Here is a 26,779-nt window from a genome sequence, read left to right as displayed (position 1 = left end):
CGTCGCCGTCGCTCCCGTCGCACACGTGGGTTAATGACACGCTGGATAACACTTGGCACTGCGGTAAGATTGCGTACCGCGTAAGTCGTCGCGCTCTTTAGCCCGTCTTTGCACCGTGACGTAATGCACAAAAAGTAAAAAGAAAGACTAAGCATGAGACAGCGGTTATTCCCCTTAGCCTGAAAATACAGAACCGCCGCTTGTCTTCGAGGCTCTTTTAGATCCGATGACGATTTACGTCTGTAATCGCGTATCGCCCCTCGGCGCGCGGCTCTCCCTATTTTAATTCCGAGCTCACGACTTGTGTGGCAACGCACGAGAGAGAGAGAGAGAGAGAGAGAGAGAGAGAGTGAGAGGAACGAGGAGCAGGCGAGTCCGCTGCTGGCCGAGAGTATTTTCGGCTTTTCGTCTTAAATTCCCAAAAGATTTCGGAGCTTTCCAACAGATGGATGAAAAGTTTCAAAAGAAGAGTCGCGAGTTGTGCTCGCTGTCGTGCCGCTGTTGCATCTTGCGTATCCTGTAATCCATTTGGTGCCACGCCTCTTCTGTAACGTCCAACGACAATGTCGTTATCGTTACGTTGTCGTGGCGTGGCTTCTCTACCGTGCGTCGCTCTCTCGACGATAACCCAGTGATAACGACACTGTCGTTTAAAGTTACAGAACAAGTCCACTGACCGGACGCGCGCAGCTCCTGCTCTCATCATCGTGGAGGCGAGGAGGCGCTCTCGATGCGTCGCACGGAGCGCGTTCGGTCCGCGACTCGATGCGAGAAACACCCCTCAGGCAATTTCCAATTAATAACTCGACAACATTGTCGATGAACATTGAGAGGCTCAAACCTCCTTTCGCACTAGGAAAAATGTATTGTTGCGTGAACCAAAATTTTGTAGCAATAAAATAATTTGGTTAAAATATACCCGACAAAACTGTTTAGTTCCTGTAAACAAATGTCTTGTTTGTTTACGTATAACGTAATACTTTTGTTATATAGCAATCAAAAAGCTCGAACTATATGAATTTTGTTAAAAATACTATACATTTTTCTTAATATATAAAATCTAGATTTTAGTGCACAGGAAGACAAAATAGTGTCCATTGGGCATCATTTTAGTTTATGTAAAATAATATTTCGTTATTATGTAATTCTTATGGAGAAAATAACTAAAATGCTTAAATTTTATATATGAAGTCTAAGAACAAAATCATTCGGTCCAGAGAACAAAGCAGAAAAATATATTTAGTTGAGACAACTAAATATTTTGTTATATAAAACAAGACATTCGGTTGCATATTAAAAAATGCCTCGACTAAACATATTTGTTTAGAGATACTAAATTTTTTTTCCTAGTGCGGATCTCGCAGAGATCGCAGATCGTCGCAGATCGCAGATCGTGCTCGCGACCGATTAGCGAGAGCGGCTGAGGTTCGCGTTTTTGTTGATCCTCTCGAGATTCTCGTCGCTTCCGTATCACTTCCGTAATCGAGCCGTTGGCCGGGAAGCCCGTGTATCGCTAATAAAATATCTTCCGCCGGCTATCGAGATACTTCATCTTCTCGATTGCCCGATCGAATCGTATCGGCTTCGGGCCGCTGAACCGGAAGAACCGGCTTCCGAAGTGGCGGATCGGCGACGTAGGTGTCCAGATGCGTCGGCTTGTTGACGAGCGAGTTCGGCGAGGTGCGTGGCACCGGGATTCCGAGTTCCGGAGGTCACGGCGGAGGGCAAAAAGCGCTCGCGCGCGCGCGCAAAGAGCGGACGAAATCGCGAGGTAATCCGGCGCGGCGAGCGAGATTATTTTCGCGTTACAGCAGCTCGGGATTTCCGTTTGAGAGACACTGATTCACGCGCGCGCGCACATTGTCGGCGTTCGCCTATCGACACACCCGCCGCCCACGCGATTTCGCGTTGCGCCCACGCGAATTTTGTGCGACGCAACAGTCTAGCGTGGCTCGAGCAGCCATAGGCGCCATTGTCGACCGGAATTCCGTAGAGGTACACATCGCGGAATTACAAATCGACCGCCATCGGACGGAGGGTGCCTCGGAATCGCTACGTCATTCCGCTCTCTTTCTCTCTCTCTCTCTCTCTCTCTCTCTCTCTCTCTCCCTCCCTCCGGTCGCGGGCAAAGGAAGAGAAAGATAGAGAGAGAGAGAGAGAGAGAGAGAGAGAGAGAGAGAGAGAGAGGGATGATTGTCTCCCGCAATGTCGTGATAAGGTCGCGCGGCGAGTTATACCGTAAAATATTCGCTCCGCGCGTTACCCCCTACTGGAATTTTAACGCGCTCGTTTGCTCGCTGAAGGAGAAGGAGAGAACGAGAGAGAGAGAGAGAGAGAGGGAGAGAGAAACCATCCTGCGTAGGAACGCCGGCGTCTGTAGTGATAACGCACGGGGTATCCTCCGACGGATAAAAAACGGTGATACGATCCAGCGTTACGTACAACGTAGTTGGTCGGAGATAACGCGTAGGAAGAGCTTACCGAGTCGTTGCCAGGCAACCGATTGACCCAGATAGCTGTCGGGTGTCGGTCGCGAGAGCACGGTTGCCCCCCGCGCGAACAAAGTTGCTCTCAGGGCGTCTCGTTGTCGCCCGTAGGAGGCCGTGGGGTTAGCCGCTAGAAGGGGGATGGCAATTCGCGGGGAAGATGAGGACGAAAGAGAACGCCACGAGGTGGGCAGCGAGCCGCCGCCGTCGCCGTCGCCGTCGCCGTCGCCATCGCCATCGCCGATCGGCAATATGGACGAGTCTGATCCTTTCCGCGCGCGCGCGCGCGCGAATACATCGAGCGGAGCATGGTGTGTGTGTATGATCTACATATTGTCGCGTCTCCTCAAAACTTCACATTAGCCGCCTCCGCTTATTTCACGTTACACGCCTACAGTTGCTGCCTCAAAGAGGAGGAATTGCCGACAATGCCTGCCGCGTGGCGGCTAGTTGGGCGCCTGAGAGAGAAATGGCGAGAGAGAGAGAGAGAGAGAGACTGAGTGCTCTCCTCGGTTGCGCACTTCGATGAGCCTGTTTTCCGTAGCCAGTTGCAGCGTGTCTGTGCAGTACTTGCGCCGCTTTTAATTATGAGATGATCTGTAGTTACCTCAAAACCTGTTAATTAGTCTCTAACTATAAATTACCAACGGCCCACAAGAGTGAGCTGTAAATCTGCAGCCGCGGCATCGGCTGCAAAATTACATAAAAAAAATAAGCAGCCGTTAATTAGCTGGTAAGTTGGCTGTGAAAAGTTCACGAGTCCGTCTCGGTCTGCCGTTTACGCGCGGGGCGGGGTGAGGAGACACGAGGCGCGGGCAACGCTCTGCAATGAGATCGCTCATCGCGTGTTGTCGCTACATTTTAGTTGGACCTAATCAAGAAGATGCGCGAGGAGGAGGAACGCATTTTAGCTGAAAATATAGCTTTTCCCGCACGCGTCTCCCGTATCGCCCTCGGGAAAGCGCTTTCCCCGAGGTAAGAGCTCCCTCACAGACATAGAGAGAGAGAGGTGGAGGGGGTGGGAGGCGACGCTCTCGCATGCCATATCTGTCGTGAATCACGAAGCGAATCTCTGAGAGGGATTCTATGTCGTAATTGTTGCGTTCTCGCGAATATAATCGCTGGCACTCAGCGGCGACCGGTCGATAACGCCAGCGCGACGCCGTGGCGTTGAAATTCGCGCGAATCACTAATCCGCGCTTAGGGAGAGCTTACGGAGCGGCGTTCCGTCTGGCCGAGAGAAGAACCGAGTCGTCCGCTCGCGCAAACCGCGGCGAACTTCTTCTGCCAACAACAATCGGACGGCGGCGCGGCGACGCTCTTCGTAAAATTCGTAAAAAGGACGACGTAGCCGAGGCGCGCGAGGCTCGGCTCCGACGTGGCGCACGACTTGCCATGTCGCGTCCGCGGCATTAACGTGGCTTTACGTAACGCGGCTCCGTGAAACGACGCGCCGCGACGATGGCGATCGGCGATCTTCGCTAATGCGAAGAGCGCGGCGCATCGCCGACGACGACGTCGGCGAGCTACGACAATAGCCGGTCAGGACGTCGTTGCGTCTCAGAAACTGATAAGCGTCGCTTCGCTCCGGCGTAGGGGAATCGGCTCGGAAACGGCGTCGGCGTCGCGAAGAAATCTTGCCGCTGTTTTAGCGTCGCAGGATTTTATCCTGAGCTTTTCTCCCTCGGTCTCCCTTTTTCCCGCTTGAATCTCGGCACGAGAATCGGCTCCGCGTAGCGAACGAAGCGACGCACAATGGGTCGAAACAGCGAAAACCCGGACATAGAGCAAACAATTTTTTTGGGCTGCAAAGGCTTCAAAACTGTCTAATTATTGTTGAAATGTTGGTTAAACTTAATTTCAAATAAAAAAGCGACCAAGAGTTTTTATTATTGATATGGACATTAATAAAGTTTGGACTTAGAATTTGTCGAGAATTAACGTACGTTCATATTATATATTTAGAGTGTTGGCCCATATAAGTTAATCCGTTGTTTATGATAAATATTTTGTATTGCATTTAAAGCTTAACCCTTGATTAAAGCTATTAAAATCAATAATTGCTATTCGAAATGTCTCGTGAAAGTAAAAGAAAAATTATATTTTATAAGCACAATCTCTCACCACAAAATCCAGAACTCTCTGAGATATATAAAAAAAGTTCCACAAAGCACCAAGAAATCTCTTTTATGGCAATTCGGAGGAACTTTCCGTGAAACTACATGTCCATTTCTACCTGCCCTCTTCTGCCTCTTTTCGAGAAAAATGCATTTTTCGATCAATTAAACTCATAACTAGAATCGTAAATCACAAAGTCTGGTTATGAATTCCGCTCATATTTGTCTCGAAAAAAAATAATAACAGCAACAATAAAACGATAAACTATAAAACTATAAAACAATAACAATAAAAATATTATAAAATATTTTTTGTTGTGACTTTAAGGATATGCAAACACGAGATATATTTGTTTCGAAATAAATACAGTATACATAAATGTAAAAATATATTAAAACATATTAATAGTTAAAAAAAATATTAAAACGTTAAAAAATACAAAAAAAATATTAAAACATTAAAAATACAAAAAAAATGTTAAAAATGTACAAAAAATTTTTAAAAATCTAAAAGTTACAAAATATATCAAAATGTTAAAAAGTAGGAAAAATAATAAAAAACCTGGAAGCTAGTGGAATCGTATAATCTTTGTGTTTACAATTTTCAATGAGAAAAAATAGTTTTATTACAGGATTGCAGTCCTATGTCCGGGCTTTACAATGGTTCGACCCACTGGTGTGCGACGTCCGGCGAGAGCTGAAGAGCTCGCGGATTCCTCTCAGTAACGAGCGAACGCGACCGATCTGCGAGTTACTCGCTGAAGCAACACCTGCATTTTCGTGGGCGCGCCAATAATTCGCCGCGTTTCAGCGGCTGCGCACAGTCGCGCAGCTGTCAACACAATAAGTCCGTTATCGGCATTGACGTTGATCTCTGACGCGCGCGCGCGCGCGCGAGAGCTCTCTCGACGCTCTCTGTTTGTCCCAGCCGACGATTTCTGCTCCTTTCTTCTGCTAATTGGACAAAACACCGTCGCGCGATAAGCGCTCTTTCCCTCGCCGCGAGCGGCGCAGCCGGCTGTTGCGACATTGTCGTCAACATAACGCTTCGTTACGCGTCAATTTATCGGTTAACGCGCGGCCTGGCTCGGAATTAACGATATTACGCGCGCGTGTCGTGGTTTCACCACCCCCGCGCGCTCTCCACCGCTTCACCGCTCGGCGATTCTTCGTGAACTTTAAACCGCGACTTTTCTCGGCCCGTGGCCGATAGTTCAGCCCTTCTGCCGCATTTCAGTCCCTCGCAGCAATCTGCATTAATTCGCGATAACACGCAGAGAAACGCGCGAGTCGCGAGTAGAGAAGGAGGGAGGGAGGAAGCGCCGCTTTCGAAAGGACAGGTGGCGAGAAAGAGAGGGAGAATGCTTCTCGGCAGTCAGACCGGCTATTTAACGCACATTTCACCGCGCGCGCGCGCGCGCGACGTTGGCGGCTCTCGATGAAAATCGCCGGGCTACCGGCGCGGCGGTAACCCCCGCGCGCTGCGATTTTATCCTCGCGAATCAATCGATCAGCTGTGATCGCGCGCGTCGTCGAGCCGAGTTACGTGTGCCGCTCGACGAAAGACGAATTACTACGGTTACGCGCGCGCGCGCTTCCGGCGCGCGCGTAACCGCGCGAGACTCTCTTGCCCCATCCGCCTCTCAGCGGCTTTCCGGTTTGTTTCTCGCGTTTTCATCAATGAAGACGCGCTCAGCGCGTCCCGGCTCGCGACGCGCCGAGCCGAACGCGCGCGTCTTCATTGAGCACGTATTTCGCGCGTGGACGACGCGCGTGGAAAAGCGCGTGTCGTCGTCGCGGACACGCGCCTCGCTCGCATCCTAAATACGAGGAGCAGCGGGATGAGGTGGCGCCGGAGGGGGGGAGGAGGACGAGAGCGGGCTGCCCCGGTGTATGCACGTGTGCTGAGTGTGGTATACCGGTTGCTCTTGACATTATAGCGACATCATCGGCGCGCGCGAGCGCGCTTAGCAATTTGCTACTCCATACCGTTGGCGTGGCTTTTACTCTCCGCGCGCGCGCGCAAGCAACATCGTGTCGACTAGCCCGAGGCATTTTCGTAATGCCGATGGACATACTTCGCGTGTAACGTAATATTTGGCGAAACCTCGGCCCCCGTATATGCCCGGTGCACACTAATTCTAAGCCGGGGGAACGTCGCGCGGCCGCCCGCCGCCGTCGTCCGCGAGACGTCCTCGCCTTGGTGTCCACGGCGAGACTCTCTCTCTCTCTCTCTCTTTCTCTCTCTCTCTTTTTCTGTGTATTTTTTCGGTGTTCCGGTAGTATGTGGACAATCTGCTTGGCGCTCGATTTGAGAGATATGAGGGCAGTCTGAAAAGTTGCCGGCCTAACGATGAAAGAAAACTTTTTTTGCCGCGAAATATGTTTCATTTTTCAATATAATCTTCTGAAACTTCAATACATTTGTTCCAACGTTTGTCCAATAATTCAATAAAGTGTGATATTCCGGAAGGTTCTTTTCGCTCTGGTGTATCCAAACGGCGGATCCAAGTTTCATCAACAGTCATGAAACGACGCTTGAAATCTATTTGATTTTGCTTAAAACGATCCAAACACGCTTGAAAAATACGCATTCGAGTGCGTTTTTGGTCAGTTGTTAGCAAACGCGCGGCACCCATCTTGCACAAAGCTTCTTCAACTGGTGCTATTACTCGAATGAGATTTGACAGATCGAGTAAGATTTTACATGGGTTTACATCAGAGATGCCACTTTCCAATACAATTGTAGTTCGACAGTTTCTAATGCCATGTATGTCATGTCAGGTCGAGAACTTTTCAGACCGCCTACGTACGTATCGGCTGTGATATTATTCCGCGCTCAGCGACGCGCGCTCGTCCTCGCATCCTGACAGAGCCATGAATGAAAAGATACAGTGAGAGAGAGAGAGAGAGAGAGAGAGAGAGAGAGAGAGAGAGAGAGAGAGAGAGAGAGGGAGAGAGAGAGAGAGAGAGACCGTCTCTCTCGCTCGCTGGATAGGGTCATATGCTAGGATAATAGACAATATAATTTCATAATTGCGCAGCTGTCGCGTTAGAGCCTCGTTGTCGCTGGACAACTTGTAATAAAGTCGAAACAGGGAAAGCCGGTACGGTCCGTTTAATAGTCGACCCGTCGACTTTTATGAGACAGGATGTGTAAAGGACCCGTCTTTTTTCTCTATCTCTCCTGTCGCTCACTCGCTTTATTACATCCCCACTCGAGCCGAGCTGGTGCGTCGTATTTGCGTATTCGATCACGGATAAACAGCCGAGGCCGATTCCGTGACGGGCATGCGCGTGCGCAGATATCCACGCGCCCAACGTCCGGTATAACGCGGCGAAATCGATCGGCGGCGCTTTCCTTGAAACATTTATCCGCGCTTCCTTAGGCTGAGAGGCGAGTTGCGCGAGGGAGTATCGATCGATGTTTATTTTTTTTTTTATCGCGCCGTTATACTCGGGAATTACGCAATTACCGCGCCGGTGCAGTGGTGGTACACACGGGTGACGGTAAATCGCGAAAGAGATGTGGCGCTTAATTTTTTAAGAGTCCCTCACATCGATCCCGCGCTAGTAAGACAAGGTCGCCGGCTGCCCCGTCTCGGTTCGCGGTGTATTGCAAAATCCGCATTCTTTCCTGGTTACCCACTTTGCATCTTTACCCACTACGCGCGCCGAACGAGATCCACTTGCGCGTCTCCCCCTCCCTCCCTCCCTCCCTCTCGCTCTCACTCTCCTTCGAATCGTCCCACGGAAAAGATCCGGTAGGCGGAGGGCAATGTTCTTCTTTCCTTTCGGGAAACGAGAGTCGAGTCGTTCGCTTATTGATGAGATTGATATCGCCGAGACGCCGAGCGAGCGGAAAAATAACAAAGCCTCAAAAAGCGACACGAAAAATATGATGGAGTCTCTCTAGAATTATAATTCTTTTCACCGGCGGTTGTACTTTCTCATCGCCTCGGCCGAAAAGCGGCGATGAGCAACACGCGTCATTGATTAACACCACACGGCAGAATCGCGCGCATCTAGCAGATAGGCGTCTGCTGTAATTATTTCTGTATTATGTATTAAACGCAGCGATTCTATAATTATTGCTGTGTAATTACATGGCTAGTAAATATTCGGTATCCCTTTTGCACAGGCGAAGGGGGGGCGACGGTCTCCCTTGGCGATCGCGCGAGTTTCATCGGGATCCTGGTCGCAGGAGGCGCGCGAAAGAGAGAGGGGCAGAGGGAGAGGGAGAGAGCGCCTCGGCGTGCCTCGACGAGAAGTGTCGGAGAATGCGACTTTCGATAGGAACGGCGACAATTTTAAGACCTGTTTCTTTAACAATTCGTTCGAGCGAGTAGATAATGGCGCCAGCGTGAATGTAGTCAACCTTGTGCGTTACCTACCACACCCTGATTCTGGATGCAAAAGTCGCGAGAGGCTCGCACGGTGGTTTTCACCAGTTTCGAAGCACTGGAAGGCCGCGAGTGACGGGAAAATTGATTTTTACTCTCCGCGTCCGCGTCACGTCGCGCGGTTTCGTTATCTCTTTTTTCTCTCTCTCTCTCTCTCTCTCTCTCTCCTTTTTTTCTCCGGCTTCTCTCTTTCCACCCGCCCGCCCGCCCGCCCCGTCTCGTCGTTTGTCTCACATTCTTTTCCTTCCCTCGACACTGAATTTATTCGCATCATGAAACCTATCGCGTCGTTGTGAGTTGGCAGACTCGTGCGCGCATTTTATTATTGGATATACGATAAAAAAAGCGCGCATACTATTATAAGCGTGCGTTGTACTATTACGCTTATCTACAACTCGCCGAGTTAAGCTGCGCATTAGATTATCGGTAATCCGATGGTAATTGATACGTCTAAATCCGTGACGGCGCCTTGCACCGACCGCGTACTCGCAATGAAATCGAATATCGTTACTTCGGTGACTTCAGCACGGTCACAACCGAAGGGGACTCTTTCTTCCCTCTCTCTCTCTCTCTCTCTCTCTCTGTCGCTCGCCCCTCCCTCCCTCTGCCGATCTCTCACTCTCCGCCCGCGGCGCGAGCAAGTCCCCGCAAGTGTAAGACCGGTGTGCGTGCGTAGCCCCGACATTCTCTCGCGTAATAATATCGGCGGTGCCGCGTTGACATTTAGTTGGCACAGTTTCCGCGAACAAAATCTCATTTTCCGCGAGCGCCGTGCAAGCGAACGGATATTTCGGCGGGCGAACATTGGCGAACGCGGCCGCGGTTACACCGCGAGATCTTTCTCTCGATTAATGAGCGCGCGAGGCCAGCTCGTTACTTCGGAAAATTATACTTCTCGAGTGATGTCATTTTCCGCGAGCGCGTGGCGAGCTTTGGCGGAGAGATTAGGGTTGCCAACTGTCCGGTTTGGACCCCCCGCGGACTGTCAGGTTTTCAAAAGTCTTGTCCAGTGTCCGGTTAATAAGTCAAACCGGATCCGCCATATGTTCGGTTTTTAAGTTATATCCAATCAACGGAATGAGAGTTCAGATTTCGTAGCGTTGTAACGTTTCTCCGTTTCAAGCGCCTGCGAAACGATCGCGAGCGCGACGAAAAGCCATTCGTATATGTTAAAATTTCATATATGTTTCATATATGTTGAAAAAGTAATAGTTTATTATTTTATTCAATCAAATCTTGTTGATTGAAAAATTGCTTGGAAATTAATATATTTAATTTTGAATGTAATTCTTGTAAATAAATTCTGGTCATATTTTGCATTTAATGTAACGTTATGATCATTATTTCTGTCCGGTTTTGTCCGGTTTGGGTTTGTTAGCAAAGAAGAAATGTTGTCCGGTAATTGTAACTTTTGGATTTGGCAACCCTAGGAGAGATCGATCGTCCGACGGGGCGCGCGTTCATCGTTCGAAATCTGTCTGTTCATCCCAACGCTTGCCGAGATCGGCTTGCCGCTTTGCGAAATTAGTCCGCGCACGAGAGATGTCACTCTCTCGCGTCGGTGTCGAGTGGCCGCGGCAAACGGATTTGCATAATTTCGCACGCGAAAGGCGACGTTGCGCGCTTATGCACGCGCGACTCCTAGAAGAGTTTTTGACGCGCGTCAACTGCTTTATCAATGCAGAAAACCGCGTTGAAGTTGGCTGGTCTACTAGCGTTATCGGTCATTGCTGTTGGCCGACCGCGATGCGGATCCTCCTTTTAATAGCACGAGCGAGAGAACAACAACAATTGGCCGTGACGTTTCGCGGCATGGGCGCTTACTTTTTCGTCTGAGCATCGGCGGACGAGCGACAAAGTCGCTCGTCGCGATAAAGCGCGGTAGCGACAGGCGGAGCGACGGAGAGAGGAGGAGGGCTCTCCTGTGCAACGACGAGAGACAACGGCGCGGTGGCGCGCGAGTCTCGAAGTTGCGAGCTGCGAAATTCGGCCGGACAGCGACCGTGACATCATTAAGCGGCGAACCGCGGCTGTCATTTATCGCGCGATCAATCGGACGTGTTATTTCTTTTTCTTCCCCCTTTTCTCACCGGGGAAGGGGGAGCAGCGTGCGAGCACGCGATGTGCCAATTACTACACGCGGGGTGTTGCGAAAATCGTCGATCGCGCAGCCTAAAGCCGAGCCGAGCCGAGTCGAGTCGAGTCGCGCAGCGCGGGCGGCTCTTCGCGCGCGACTTTCTTTCGCAGGACTTGGAACAAGAGACGAAAGCGGCAGGAGGGAGGATGCGAGTTGTTCGGCGGACTCGACCGGCCGCCTGCGTTCGACTGCTCGCGCGAAGATCCGGCTTGGGGCGCGCGCGCGAAAGTTGCGACAGTGTCAGCAGCAACAGGTGCCGCGCGTGCAAGGAGCGTCCTGCCGCGCCGCGCCATCGGCAGGTAAATCGATCGCGACGGCTTCGAAAAAGCAGGGTGCGTGTAGAGTTTCGACGCGGTGTCGTTCATTGACCGGTTTAGGCTGCCGCAATATTTTTTTGCCCCCTCGCCTTGCGAAACGCCTCGCCTTGCGAGCGATACGTGTCTCCGGAGACACGGCAGATCGTGAGAGACCGAGCCGCCATTGCACGCGGCTGTATCGTCGAAGGAAATTTGCAGCGGGAGAGTCGCGCTTTGCGAATCGGAGGAATTCGATGTTTCAGTTTGACTGCGATATGCGGCTTTTCTTTCTTGCTCCATTTCTGCTGCTTCCTTGCTCTCTTTCATTATTATTACACCGGGGGAAAAAATTTGGTATCTCTAACGGAACTGTGCTTAGTTGAGTTGCATTTTTTAATAGCATTACCAAATATCTTGTTTTGTGTAACAAAATATTTAGTTGTCTCAACTAAGTATATTTTTCTGCTTTGTTCTCTGCACCGAATGATTTTGCTCTTAGACTTCTAGATACATAAAAATTAAGCATCATAGTTACTTTGTCCATAAAAATTACATAACAACGAAATATTATTTTACATAAACTAAAATAATGCCCGATGGATATTGTTTTGTGCACTTTCTGTGCACTAAAATGTAGATCTTATATATTAAGAAAAAATTATAGTACTTTTAACAAAATTCATATCGTTAAAGCAAGTGTTATGTTATACGAACAAACCGTAATCAAACAAGATATTTGTTTGCAGGAACTAAACACTTTTGTTGGGCATATTTTAATCAAATCATTTTGTTGTTACAACAAAATTTTGGTTCGCGCAACAATACATTTTTCCTAGTGTAGGGGTACCGGAAAGTCTTTTCGTATTTTAAAGCCTTCAATTTCCGTGTGGTTATAGCACGGGTTCTTAATTTTAATCCAGAATTAATTTAGATTCCAGGTTAGTCGACAACATTTCTTTATCGTATATATCAACTTTCATCAAGATCGAACTTACTCTTGGAAAATGGCAGCTAGCGAAGAACACACACGGAAAAACGAAAAGACTTTCCGGTACCCCTAATATTATTATTGTTGTTATTGATCACTGTTAGCATCGGGATCGGCAGTAGCGATGAAAACATGATTTGGCGCAATCTCGTCGCGAAGATCAGTAAGACAAAAGAAAACACTTTGGTGCGGCTTTACATCCTTCGCGCGAGGAGAGTCATCCTTTTCCGCGGGACTTTCGACCTCCATTATATTGCGTGTCTCCTCAATCGTCGGACTCTCCGGCAAACTTCGCCGCGGAATTAGCAGTCTCAGGGAGGCGACTCGCTTCGACGAGCGAGCATCCTTTGGCATTTCCGCGTCGGGGGAGACGCGCGAAAGCGCGCAATTTACGCCCCATTGAGAGTAACCGGACGTTAGAGTGTGTGCGTCTGTAACTTTCCATAATTAGCCGAACCGGCTATATCACGAGCGACATCCGCGCAGCGTCCGCTTACGTGCCGCGGCCGTAAAGGTCAATTTAAGGCGATTGTAGCGTTCTTGTTATTCAGCCGCCTGTGGGTAGGATAACGCGCGACTGGAGATAGGCGAAAACAGGTCTTTGTTGCGCGGGCGCGGGCGCGGACGCGATAAGGGAGAACGCGCGCGCGGTGTCGATGTCTCTCTCTCTCTCTCTCTCGGTGTCGCGGAGTGTCGGCGGCGACGACGACGACGACGACGCGTTCGCGCGCGCGCGCGCGCGCGGATTTCAATGGTATCCTTGAGACACGAGCCTTTTTATCCTTGTAGCGTCGCGGCGGTTTACACGCGAAATATCTCTCGTCTCCCGGTGACCTCCCGCGCCTCGGCGAGCAGTTTGCGACTGTGGACGGTCGCGCGCGCCGATGGGACGCCCGGAACTCCGCTCGAGCGCATGCGAGCGTGTGTGCGCGCAATTGAGCGCGCCGATTATATTGATTAATATATCGTCGTTAGCGATAGCTGGGAACGCCTGTCGATATTAGCTCGCGTCGCGTCGCGGCGGTGTCTCTCGCGGACGCCGAACATGCCGTTATTAATCCAATTTAATCTCCTTGTTTCGTGATGACGGGACTTGACTTGAAAGCCGCGCGATGTTGCGCGCGGGAGAGACGGATGTGAGTTGATGAGAAATTGCTAAGTACCAAGCAGAGAGAGAGAGAGAGAGAGAGAGAGAGAGAGAGAGAGAGAGAGAGACCTTCGTTTCGCTGGAAGGTGCGCTCGAGTAGACGCGCGAGTCCAATCGAGTCCGCCGATTAAACGCCGCGCGAAGGACCGAGGTGATTATCATTTGAAGAATCGAGACGGGTGAAAGAGAAGGGTACGCACATTCCAGAGCTGCGTACTTTGGAAGCCATCCGTCGCTTCCCATCGCGAGCGGTAGTCTCGACGACGACGACGCTTCGAGTACGCGATATACGCCGCGCGCGCGGCTGCCTGCGTATATCCGAGATGAAAGAGTTTCAATTCTATTCCGGCGACGTGAAAGTCGAACGATAATACATATTTAATCGATCGCGGGCTGACCTTCCGAGGAAAGGTCGCAGTCCTCGTCGTTGCCTCGGTAACCAGGATGAAACGGCGAAACGGTAAGAGCGCGTTGCGCATTACGCTTTAATCTCCGATCCGAGGGATCCGAGCGTGGCAGCCAATCGGTGCTTGGATATTTGGGAGGGGGGGGCGGGGGCAGTTTGGGTGATATTTCAAGCCGACTCGGCGCTTGCTCAACGTTTCTCCCTGATGGTTCGATTGAAATTGCAATTGAAACGCTCGCGGGAAAGGAAAAGAGAGAGAAAGAGTAAGCATTGCGTGTCTTCCTTCCTCCTGCGCATTTCTGCGAAATGCGTGTATTTTTCGTAACTCCAGCCGCGAAGCGTACGCGCGCGCGTTGAAAAGTTCCACGCGGTAGTTTTGCGTGAAAGAGGAGCAAGAGAGAGAGAGAGAGAGGGGGAGAGAGAGAGAGAGAGAGGGGGTGAGAGAGAGAGAGGGGGGGGAGAAGGAATGAGAGAGAACGTTCGCCCTGAAAAATAAGGCTTTCGGAGGGAAATCGAACAATAAAGGAGCCCCGTATTGCTGACGTAAAACCGCCGGGCAATTACGCGCGTGCGCGGGAACGCGGGCGCTTTTACGCTCGTATCGTTACTCATTGTAATGAGGCGAGCGTAAAAATACGCGGATATGTTCTACGATTTTGCAATCGGATCTTTTTTTTTTTCTTTCCACCGGTACCCCAACGATCGGCATTATCTATGAAAGTGGTGGCGCGCGCATGGCCGCCGGCCGGCCGGCCGCTTGAAACCGCAAGTGAAATACACACGCACCCGCTTATCATCGATTGCATTCCCGCTAACACCGGCACCACAGTTGTGCAAGATTGTCTCACCTACCTACCGTGACGCTCGCGATTTACAGGATTATCTTACGCAAGGTAGCGCGAGTTACACGCGTGAAATAGTTGGCGAGTGCGCGCGCGAGCGCGCGCGTTGCCGCGAATTAAATTCGGTGCGCACGGGTATCGATATCTCGAAGTGCACGTGCGTCACGACTCGTCTCGATGTCAACGAAAATCAGCCCGAGATTACGCGCCCGTGAGATTACGCGTAATCCGATTATACCGCGAGACCGATGATCGCGTTATCCTGACTGGAATCGGGAAGAAGGAGTTACATCTCGTGGGAAAGGGGGCTCGCTCGTTTCCCTCCCTCGCCATGATTACAAACAATTCCCGTATCCGGTAAATGTTATCGAGGTTGCCGTGAGAAGATGACAATGAGATAACGAAAATTAATTAACGAAAGAAAGACGAACGCGCGACGCGAGGCGCGTCCGATCGAGCCAGGAACGAAAACTCATCTCCCGAGAATCAGTCAAAAACTCCCCTTCTTCCTGCCTCCCTGCTTGAGAATACGGACGCGTCGCGAAAGCGCGCTTGAAGAGAGAAAAAAGGAGAGAAGTCCCGCAGTCCTTGAACTGTGCTCGAGATCTCGCGCGAGGATCATCTCTGCGGAGACGACGGCTAGGGTCACGAACCTCCGGCGGATTTCCGTCGGCGGCGAGAGGAGGTCGGATTCTCGTCGCGTTTGCTCCGCAAACGCGCCACTTCGAGATATCTGGGCCGAGTTTCCGCGTGGAGTTTCTCGCCCCGCCGATGACACACGGCGTGTAGTTACTGAAACGATACAAATCTCGGGGCGATGAAACGCTCGATCAAGTCGCCGCCGCCGCCGCCGGCCGCGGGTCATTGATTTCGCCGTGTCGGCGCGCTCGTATACTCGAAGAGAGAGAGAGAGAGAGAAGTAGCACCGGCCGTTGTGCATTATACAAAACTTTTTCTCAGCCGTTTGCAGCCGTCATCGTGCGCGTCCATCGGACTCGTCGCCGACGTTCCTGCGCGAAAATCTGGCCGCTGGAACAAATCTCTCTCTCTCTCTCTCTTTCTCCTTCGCGACGCGAACTCGATCTCGCGTTGTGCGCGCACAATACCGCGCGACGAGCTTGCGAAACGTAATTACGAGCCACACGACACGAGCAGCGCGCGCGCGCTATCGTTTCGCCATTCGTCTCGGCGATGTGATCAAATCGGCCGATTCGGCCGCGCGCGATCGTTCGTCGGACGACCGTCTTTGCGGAACTGAGATTGCCTTCTTTTCTTCCCTTCTCTTCCCTTTTTCTTTCTCCCTTTACACGACGCATCGACGCGCTCGCATCGATTGTACGCTGTATACACGGTATACGGTATACTCGTAACCGATTGACCTATGTCTACCTACGCGAGCACCACGCGACCGCGTCCCTCCCGTTCCCGCCGGTTTATCGAGCGCCGTTGGCGTTTCTACAGAGTGTCCCCACAAGTCGCGATTCTAAACTCACCGAGAGAGAGAGAGAGAGAGAGAGAGAGAGAACTTCCGGCGAATTAATTTGGAGAGTGCCCGCCGGCTGTCAGCGGCGGCAAGGTTTCGCGGGAGCTCGTCGACTTCGCAATGACTTTTCAAGTTCGATACGCGAAGCGCCTTCCGAGTAAAGTTTTCCGTCAGGGTGCAGTCGCGACTGCGTCAAGCATGATCGTTCCATCTCTGCGTGTTATTCATTCGCCGTCGAGCGCCGGGTGAGCGCGCAGCTCCTCCGTTGCCGCTGGATCGTGGCAGAGTTCGTTACCCCGAACAAAAATAAACAGAGTCTTTAACCCTCGGAGGGAGGAAGTAATCGCGTTAAAAGTTAACTTGGCGAAGAAGCGGCGACGGCGGCGACTATAGGCCGTGTAGCGCGCGGCGTGTTTGTTTACCGCAGATACAACTTCTTCTCGACACGCTCGACGTTAACGCGACACGCGCCGCGCCGGCGTTGCGAGAACGACGAGCGGAGAATTCGCGAGCGGAGCGAAAGGTTCAGTCTTAATTGCGCGATTAAAATTGGTCGATAGCGCGAAACCGATTCGACGGGTCGATTCGGGGAAATTCCGCGCGAGCGAAGCGCCGCGATTGACAATCTCCCGCGCGGCTTTATTAAAGAGAGCGGCTCAGCCCGCACTCCCGCCGCTCCCCCCTTTTTTCCGCCGCCCTCCGTCTCTGTCGAGCGTCAAAAGACGGCGGTAAAAGCGGAGAATGGTTTAGGAAACCTTGCATTACACCCTTGCGGCGAGAGAGAGAGAGAGAGAGAGAGAGAGAGAGAGAGAGAGAGAGAGAGAGAGAGAGAGCGAGAGCGACGGGGAAGACGCGGGTTCGCACGTATCACGTTACAATTTCAATCGGTCTGATGAGAAGGATCGGCTGGCTTTTTTTTCTTTTTTTTTCGTGTTATTAGAGAGGCCCGCTCGCGGCTTTGATCGATAAACCCGATGGCCTTGATATACGCGTCAGACTTTTCTAACGAAGTAAAAGTGGGCTGTGCGAGCTGCGCGAGAACAGGCCAGGCCGCGCAGGCTCTCTCGGCGAGGTGTTTTGAGAAATTGCACGTCGCCGATGGCATTCGTCGCGAATGATCGCGGCAAGTCTGATTTTGTTTCTCGACCGGCAGCTCGAACGAGCGGAGCTTAAACGATACGTCGCGTCGCGACGTCGTTTCTCAGCGATCCCTTCTCGCGAAACCGCGCCAGAAATTGCCGCTTTCTAGGCGACGAATCGCTCTCAGGGCGGGAGGGGGGGAGGGGGACGGACATTGCGTGTCTCGATGATACAATAATCGCGTGATGTTACGACGGTGGAATGCACAAGAATCGCGGAAAGATAGCAAAAACAGATTGCCAAGTGCAATTTCACTCGCCGCCGCTCGGTTTCGTCGGACGCGCACGCGCGCGCGCCGACGCACTCGGTCGGAATTACGCACACGCTTCCCATGCAATAAAGAACAAAACAGGCGCGAGAACGAAGGAAAACGCCCTGGAAATCGAGCGCCGCCGATCTCGCTTCGTCCCGTCCGTCCGCGCTCGCCCCGAGAGAACCGTCGCCGCGACGCATTCAAGGCCGCTCGAGGCCGGATCGAGAGGCTCGAATTCGTCGATTCCGCGAGTGCGCGCGCGCGCGCGCGATTGAAGGAACTCTCTCGCCAGAGAGAAACGCGCCTTCGAGTTCCTCGCACTCTCTTTCTCTCTTTCGCGAGAGGAGAGCCCACTCCAATCCGCTCCGTCGTGCTCTCTCGTGTCTCTGTCTCTCTCTCTCTCTCTCTCTTTCTTTCTCTCTCGTCGCTCCATCCTCGTCCTCTTCCGTCTCGCTCTGGCTTTTTCTTTCTCTTCGTGCAGCAAACCGAGCGCAAACGTCCTTGACGGTCGCTGTAGTGACGGCGCAACGCAGCCCAGCGCGCAGCATTGCACGCCGTTGCGCTTGTGCGCACTTCCATGCCCTCCCCCCTCCCTCTCACTCTCTCCTTCTGTACCTCTCCACCTCTCTCTCTCTCTCTCTCTCTCTCTCTCTCCTGTCTTTCTCTGCCCCCTCCTCTCTCCCTCTTTCTATCACTCTCGCTCGCTCGTTAGGTATCTCCTCTCTCGGTACGCACCGCAGTCACGAGTAACTCTCCACTTCACCACGCGGCTCGCGGTTGCTGCCGCGCATATTACGTCATCAACACCTTCACTTCGCTCGCGCTGTCCGAGCGCGACGTTGTTACGCTATCTCCCGTCGTCTCTCGGACCGCGCGCGTTCGCGGCGCGCAGCCGAGCGGTCCGCGCGTCGCTGCTTTCGGAATTAGCGACGCTTCGGTGAACGCTGTTGTTGCCGCGCGTTTTTTTTGTTTCTCAGCGGCGACGCCGTCGTCGACGCCGGGCGTCCGCGCGCGCGCGCGCGGAGCGATGAGGGGATGATAAAAGGTGATAACGCGAGGACGAGGGCGAGAGGGAGAGAAAGCGCGCGAGCAACGCCGGCGAGATCGCCCGCCGTCGACGACACGGCACCGCGCCGCGCTCAGCCACCGAGGTTAAAGCTCACTACTTAAACCGAAGCTGCTTTCCCGCGGACGCCGTTACAATACTCGCTACCTGAAAGCTTTATTAACCGCGGTGCAAAGTTACCGCCGCCGCCACCGCCGCCGATGTAATCCTATCTCGCGCGCCAGCGTCGTGTAAATTACAAATTGAATACGTGCGCCGAGACCCGACACGAGCGGGTCGCGAGCGAGGAAGAGAGAGAGAGAGGGGGGGAGAGAGAGAGAGAGAGAGAGAGAGAGAGAGAGAGAGGTCTGGAGGAAGGGGCAGGAGAGGGAATGAGTTTATGCACGGTGGCTTCAAGTTGTACGTACGGTAACGTCCGTTAGGTGTTACGCGAGGAAACTTCTGGTGAAATATGACGAGCTTCGCGCGCGTTTTTCGCGCTCGACGCGTTCCCCACCTCCTCCTCCTCCTCTTCTTCTTCATCGTTGTCGTGGTGGTGCGACGGACGATTATCGATAATCGACGAGAGAGAGAGAGAGAGAGAGAGAGAGAGAGAGAGAGAGAGAGAGAGAGAGGGGGGGAGAGAGAGAGGATCCTTTTTTACAGACCGCTCTTTCATAGCACAGCGACTCTCGCGGCGAGGCGGAACGCGCATCGACCTGTGGACATCTAAAAAATGTATCACCGCTTCCTTACATTCTTCGGTCTAACGATGAATGGCAGGATTGTTAGATCGGCGACGGCGGCAGCGACGGCGGTATAGCGCGTCCGAGAATAGATTAACCGCCACTGCGATTTAAGAGCTGCACTATGACCAACACTATGACGTGAAAGTAACGATCCGATGCCGGGTCAATAACCTGCAATAACTGTTTGACCTAAAAATGCGAGAGACTTTTTCCCGCGCGAGTGCTCCCAGCTCGCGCTCGTCCGTCCGATCCGATCCGATCCGCGACGCGACGCGACGCGACGCGACGCGACGCTAAGAAGCGACGACGACGTTCGTTCCGTCACTCGCTCGCGGCGAAAGTTGACAAAGCTTGCCGGCCACTCGGGCAAAATTCAAATAATCTCCGCGATATCGTTCCACCGCAATTCGCTTCCGCCGCGCGGCCTCCTCTTCCTTTCTCCCCCCGCTCCCGAGGACCGCCCTCGGACGTCGAGGAAGAAATGTCCTTTCGCCGAGTCTCGTGAATTGTTCCCGAGGGTCACACGAGCCTGGGAGGAAATCGGCAAGGCGTGTTGTGAGCGCTCAGAATAGATCCTCTGAATCCCTGCGTGCGTTTCTCGCTCCGCTAAAAGCAGCTGCGCGCCGCTAAAAGAACCGCGTGAGTCACGTCGCGCGCGAGTCGCGCGCGTGCAAGGAGAGGAATGAACGAAGACGATTGTGATCGGAGATTGCTGAGTGTTTTTGCACGCACGGCGCGCGGATCTGGAGTTCCGGCTGGCGATCGCGAGTCGCGGCCCGCGCGGTCCCACGCCGAAGACCGCGCCGTCGCCGTCTTGCGATTGGACTCGGCGGTTAACAACGGTCGACTCTTTATCCCGCGACAGATGATGCGCCAAGATAACGGCTTAATTAAAGCAAACGAGACTACGCGTCGTTGCAGAGATTGCCACCCTCCTCCGCTCCGCATTAAAGCTGATATCTTTATTGTGTTTACGCTGAAAAGTCTCACGCGTAGGAGAGTGTAAGACTCTATAGCCCCGAGATATGTAAGTACATACGTACGTGTGTGCGCCAACCCCCCCTCCCCACCCCACCCTACTTCCCTCTCCTGCCGCTGCTTTTAATGGTGTAACTTTAATATCGAAGTTCCGAGCCCCGAGTTTAATATCAAAGCAAATATCCGTGTTCGCACAAAGTGTGCACTCTTACGTTTTATTCATGCCATTCATTGCCTCGTTGCACGCAGCTCATTGCGGACTTTTCTTACGAGATTGAAACAGACAATTCTTTGAGAAAGAGAGAGAGAGAGAGAGGGAGGGAGGGAGGGAGGGGGCATCATCTCGCGGCGTATTATTGACCCCGTTGACGTTGGCATTGTTATTAGTCCACCTCAGACGAGCTCTCCTCGCGGAGATAAGAAATTTCACGAGCGCAACGTGCACTTTTACCGCGCCCTTTTTTCCTCGAAGGAGGTAACGAGGCGCTTTCCTTTCTCGCGAAGGATCTCGCGCAGAGCGATGCGCACACACGTAAATATCGTATCTGTGATACCGCCCCGCTCGACTCGCGCGCTCCGACACGTCGAGCGCTTGTGTTCTTCCGTGTTACACGCGACCACCCCGCGACGACGTAGTCGTTTGAGGGAAAACGCACGTGCGGTAATCCGACGCTGGAAATCCGACGGAGAGTGTGCGATAAGTAAGTGGAACGATAGCCCTTTGAAGCCCGCGGAAGGACGTATTTAGTCTATAGCTTGCGGGAAACAGGTGGCTATAAGTTCTTACCTAACATCGATGTCTTATAGCTCGTCGTTTCTACAAGCTGTTGGAAACATCGTCCGCGAACGCGCACTTCCGAGCGCGAAACTGCGGCCGGGCTGTGCGCGAATCGAGAAAACGATAAACAGGGGGGGAGAGAGAGAGAGAGAGAGAGAGAGAGAGAGAGAGAGAGAGAGAGAGAGAGAGAGAGAGAGAGAGAGAGAATGAGAGAGAATGAGAGAGAGAGAGAGAGAGAGAGAATGAGAGAGAATGAGAGAGAGAGAGAGAGAGAGAGAGAGAGAGAGAGAGAGAGAGAGAGAGAGAATGCGAATGCGTGAGTGAGTAGCATTTATTAATGTCGTGCGTCTTCTGAGGACACGGGATATCGCGAAATAATTGCGAAAAAAGGTAGAGAGAAAGAGAGAGGGAGAGGGAGAGAGAGAGAGAGAGAGAGAGAGAGAGAGAGAGAGAGAGAGAGAGAGAGAGAGAGAGAGAGAATACTGCGGGGAGATCGCGACAATTTCGAAGATAAAGAGCGCAAACAAGGCCGCGTAACGAGTCGAAGTTGTCCCACTTATAGGCTGGAGTAATTGATCCGGCTGTTACGTAAGAAGAGCCGGGATAGGAACGTCGCAACATTGTCTCGCGGCGCATAATGCCCCGCGATTCGTATCTCGGCGTTATCGTAACGCGCCGATGACGCCGTCACAGTCCCGTTTGATTACCGTCCGTGAAAGCGCGCGCGCGCGCGCGCGAGCGAGCGAGCGAGCGAGCGAGCGAGCGAGCGAGCAAAAAAGCTCGAGAGAGCTGTCAGAACCGCGCGCTGCTCTTCGATAATATCATTACGCTCGTTCTTCGTCGCTCGTTCTCTCGTCGTCACCGCTAACACCAACACCGCGATCCGACACGAGTGCATGCGCGCGCGCTCGCGCCCACGGAAATGAATTTCCATTGAAGAAAAATCGCGCGAGGAATACATAATATCACGGAGTTTCTGCGTTTTTGCAAGTCCTCCGGGACTCGCGAAGCGATTTATTATCCCGTCGACGACGAGCGTTGAGTTCCTCAAGCGCGGCTTAGAGATTTCAGAGAAAAGCAGAGAGAGAGAGAGAAAGAGAGAGAGGGGGGCAAACAAAAGATGAAGAAGCCGATCTACGGTTTCGCGACGCGCGGGAAAGGCCGGAAAATTGCGGAAGTCGTCTGCTCGGCAACGATCGATCGCGCAATTGCGTTGGGTAGTAGCGTCGCCGTCGTCGTCGTCGTCGTCGTCGTTGTAGTAGCAGTAGCCTGCTCTCTCTCTCTCTCTCTCTCTCTTTCGGGCTCTATCCGCGATCCCACGCGAGAGCGCGCGAAAGAAAATCCGGGTGACGCGGGCGATTGTGCCAGAGCGGAGCTCTGAGCTCTACGTCTCTACGTCGTATTTCGCGCGCGCGTCAGAGAAGGTAAACCGAGGAAGGACAAAGCGCACGCTCGGCGGTAGGCCGAAGTGGAGCGAAGCGTTGTAGAACGCAGTAGAACAGGGAGCCTTACAGTCTAATAATTCCACTTGTGACGGCGCGCGAGCGAGTCGCGTCGGACGCGTCGATTGTTGCCGTCGGGAAAAGAATTTCGGCTAAAGAATCTTTAGACCGGCAACCCAACCTGTAGCCGGGTATAAGGGCCGGAGGGGGAAGGGGGGGAGGGTTGTTCCAACGCCTTGGTAAGTTAACTGATGGTTAAATCACATGTCGGTCTTTGTCTAACTTTTGAAGGAAAAGCAAAGATAAACATATGATGATTTTTAACCATCAGTTAACCTACCGATAAGTTGCAACAACTGGCTACCTAAAGCCCGTATCAGACTACGGATTGGGATTGAGTATATCGGATTGAAGTTTAACCAATCAGGGCTAAGTTTACTATATTTGAGATTATTTTCTTTCTTCCAATTGGCCAAATTTCAATCCAATCTCAATCTCAATCTATAGTCTGATACGGGCTTAAGCCCGTGTCACACTACGGAATTGAAGATCAAGGATTGCGGATTGAATATCGAGATTTGACCAATCGGAATGAAGCAAATCAAAACCGAAGTTCGTTGAAGTCGTCGAAACCTAATCTTCGATCCGCAATCCTTGATCTGCAACCCGTGGTGCGATGCGGGCTTTAAGGGATCTCCGAAGAAACGCTCTTGTAGAAACCCGTCAACCCCACAGCCGGTCGACGATCTCGCGGCGAGACAAGCCTGAAACACAGCAGCCTTAACCCAGCGAGCGCTGAAGCGACGAAGAAGAGGCTCGCCTTTTCGACTCTTCGTTCCACTCGCGGGCGTAACCTCTTTCCTACTCGAGGAGGATCGCGCAGCGGCGTGTTCGTCGGCCAGGGCTGCGTCCAGGACGCGGCTGATTCGCCGCCGACTCTCATAACGCATCGAGATCGGTTCGGATGAAGCGGAGCAGCGCTGCTCGCCGCGAGAGAGCGAGCGGCCGAGTGTGTGTGGGCGCTCGGCCGTCGCCGTCGCCGTCGCCGTCGCCGTCGCCGACGGAGAGCGCGATCCAGCGCGGCGACGAAGACACACAGCAGGCTGGTGCTGGTGCTGCTGCTGCTGCTGTTCGCTCCGGGATCGCCCGGGTGGGAGATCGGCTCGGTTGAGCTCACGGTAGGGAGAAGTCGCCCGTCGTGGGAGTGGGGAAAACGCGCGCGGTGGTGCGTGCGCGCGAGTAGTCGCGCGGACCGTTGTCAGTGTCAGTTGGTTCGCCGCGGCGGCTAGTGGTGTCGTTGACGTGTTACTGACTTCGTTCCGGTCAACATCTTACGTTTTTGCGCGTAACACTCGCCTCAAACGGCGCTTCACGAACCTTGCGAGACGTTCCTCTCGGTCTCTCTCTCTCTCCTCTCTCTCTCTCTTTCTCTCTCTCTCTCTCTCTCTCTCTCTCTCTCTCTCTCTCTCTCTCTCTCTCTTCCTTCTTCTCCGTCTATCTCTCTTGTTCTCTCCCCGGTTCCTCGCCGGCGAACCCGCGAAGCAACAGCGGCGACTCGTGCGAACCGACGAACGGAGAGGAGGGGAAGAAGAAGAAGAAGAAAAAGAAGAAGAAGAAGAAGAAGCAGAGGAGTGCGATCGGGGTGGGACCGATTGTCGCGAAACTTCAGCCGAAGCGGGCCCGGCCTGTGCCTGCCCGTCGTCGTATGAACGCAGAGACGGGCGGCGAGACGCACGGACGCGCGCGAATATCGCCAAGTTCACGGTGTTCGGACTCTATCTATCTCTCCTTCTCTTTCTCTCTCGCTCGCTGATCGTGCGCGCGCGCGCGCGCGCGCAACGCTCTAAGCAAGCTTCACGACAGTGTCGTTCGAGAAGAAGCCGCGCGCCGGTCCCGCGATTCTCTCGCGAGTACGAATCGCGCGGCGTATAACCGTCTGGGACGCGACAAGTAACATCGCGTCCGCGGCGATCTCTCGTCCTCTCAGCGTTTGCGTACGTTGACACCGAGGCACCAAAAGCAGCACGTGCTCCAAGTGCCGGGCCTCAGAGAGCGGGAGCGAACGACGACGGTGCGCGCGGCGGCTACTTGCGACCAAGAGAGGAGACGACGGACGGGGTCGCGCATCGCGCGGCGCTCTCACGACATCGGCTGGACTTTGTCGCGGACCGGATATACATGTAACACATACACAAACCTATGCGCACCCATACACGAGCGTTAGACTGCGGCTTCTCGGAAGATTAGTGAAACGTGCCGTAGCCTAGTGTCCCGACAACGACAGGAGGGAGAAGGCTTGTACACTTTGTAAGTACCGACATGAGAAAAGCGCACGAAGCACGAGCGGCCATATGTTAGCCCTTCGTCCCGCGATCCTCGCGGTCAGCCGGGGAAATCCGCGGCAGGTTGGCGAGAGAGAGAGAGAGAGAGGGAGAGGGAGAGACGTGTCGCGAGTCGAGTAGTCGAGGGACGCGATTTCGGCTCGAGCCGCGACCGCGGCGAAATGAGCGAACGCGCAGCCGGGAGCGTCCTCCGGGAGTCGCCGGGCTTCCTCGAGGCGACGACGAGAGAGGCTGTTTCTCGCGAACGGCCGGCGTGCATTCTCTCGCGGACATTCGCATTCCTTCTAGAACTCGGGCGAATGGCGCGCACGCGCACGCGCGCGCGAGCGCGACCTTTCCCGAATCTTCGTTGCCTTTCGCCTTTCGTCTCGGGGCGGAATTTTTCGCCGGACGCGCGCCCGCGCGCGGTGTCGACGCACCCTCGCGAAAACACCGGCAACCCGGGTAAATGCACCGGCGAACGGCCGCTCGACGGGAGGAAACGCGGCGCTCCGCCGCGGACTCCTCGCACAACTCGAAACTCGAACTCGTCGCGCGCAGCGAGCGCCGCCGACGTCCGTTTCCGCGACGTTCGAATTCTCGGAGACTGTCAGTCTTGCGCGACGTGTGTGCAATTACTCGAGGTGAATACTGACGAAGAAAAAAAAAGATATCGGGATTGGATCGTAGAGGATTATCAAGCGGCGATTATTTCCGCGAATCGGAAATCATTTGTTGCGGTAAGCGGTGGTCTCTCTCTCTCTCTCTCTCCCTCTTCCTCTCTATCTTTCTTCCCGCCCCCCCTCTCCTCTCTCCGATGGTTCTCTAATTATCGAAAACCGCAAGAGCGATCCACTTGGGGGAAGGGGGGGGGCGCACTTGTACGACTTTACATAAGCGAATTCAGCGGCGACTCACCGACTCGTCAGCTGATGAGCGTTCATTCTACATTGCGCGCAAAGTTGCCATTTCCCGAGATAATTGTCAGATATTGCTTGCAGAGTTTGTTCTCACTTTGTAAGTGGAAGCAACCGACGCGACGGCGTCCGCGGCAAACTTTTCCGAATCCTTGGAAGTAACCGATGCGCCAAAGCGACAAATGAAGCCGCGGCGCGGAACGCACAAAGTGCCTGCCTCCTCCCTCGTGCTCGACGGACCGTCTCGAAATTGCGGTGCGTCATCTCATCGTTCGTAATAAAACGCGACTTGACGATCCCGAGAGAGAGCTACCGTTTAAATTCGCGCGTTGACGAGGCAGGCAGGCAGGCCGGCGACGTTCGTTACAACGTGGGCTAGGAAAATTGAATTGTAATTGTGACGTGCTCGCGTGTGTTATGTCACTGTGTGTACACATGTATTCCGAGGAATCGACCGTTTCGCGGGAATAGATTAGTCAAGGTCGGGACGTGTATCTCTCGGCTCTCGTAACGAATCGGCGGATCGCCGACAAACTACGTTCGTTAATGCGTACGTTACGTGCGATCGCACGAGGCGGTGCATTAGATCCGCGCTCTCGCCGCGACTTGTTTACCGTGCCTTTTAACGAGCATTCCCGCGGCAATGGTGAAACAATTATTACGCCGTAACGCGAGAGAGTATCGTGCGATTACGCAAGCGGCGGCGGAGTTGGTGGTGGCGGCGACGGCAAGTCGCCGCGGCTAAGAGGAGGAGGAGGAGGAGGAGGAGGAGGGGAGGCGTTCGCCTCATGATCGTTCGATTTATTTTCGCACGAAAAAAACGTGAACGATCTCTCTTTCTCCCGCCGATT

General features: G+C 53.1%; 1 protein-coding gene across 4 annotated transcripts in view; it reads left to right on the top strand.

The window, feature by feature from the left end:
• The window catches only part of LOC105181221 (putative nucleotidyltransferase FAM46C), a 115,202-nt gene that overhangs the window by 35,873 nt on the left and 52,550 nt on the right, over positions 1–26,779 (top strand). The window contains exon 1 of one of the 4 annotated variants that reach the window (XM_025304722.1): positions 23,783–24,997. The exons of the other annotated variants lie outside the window; for them this stretch is intronic. The gene's annotated coding sequence lies outside the window, so the exon portion shown is untranslated. Of the gene's footprint in view, positions 1–23,782; positions 24,998–26,779 lie in introns of those variants that run through there. 4 annotated transcript variants of the gene reach the window in all.

Source organism: Harpegnathos saltator, unplaced genomic scaffold, assembly GCF_003227715.2.
Source record: "Harpegnathos saltator strain DR-91 unplaced genomic scaffold, Hsal_v8.6 scaffold119, whole genome shotgun sequence".
Lineage (NCBI taxonomy): Eukaryota > Metazoa > Arthropoda > Insecta > Hymenoptera > Formicidae > Harpegnathos > Harpegnathos saltator.
This window is presented reverse-complemented; position numbering and strand designations above follow the sequence as displayed.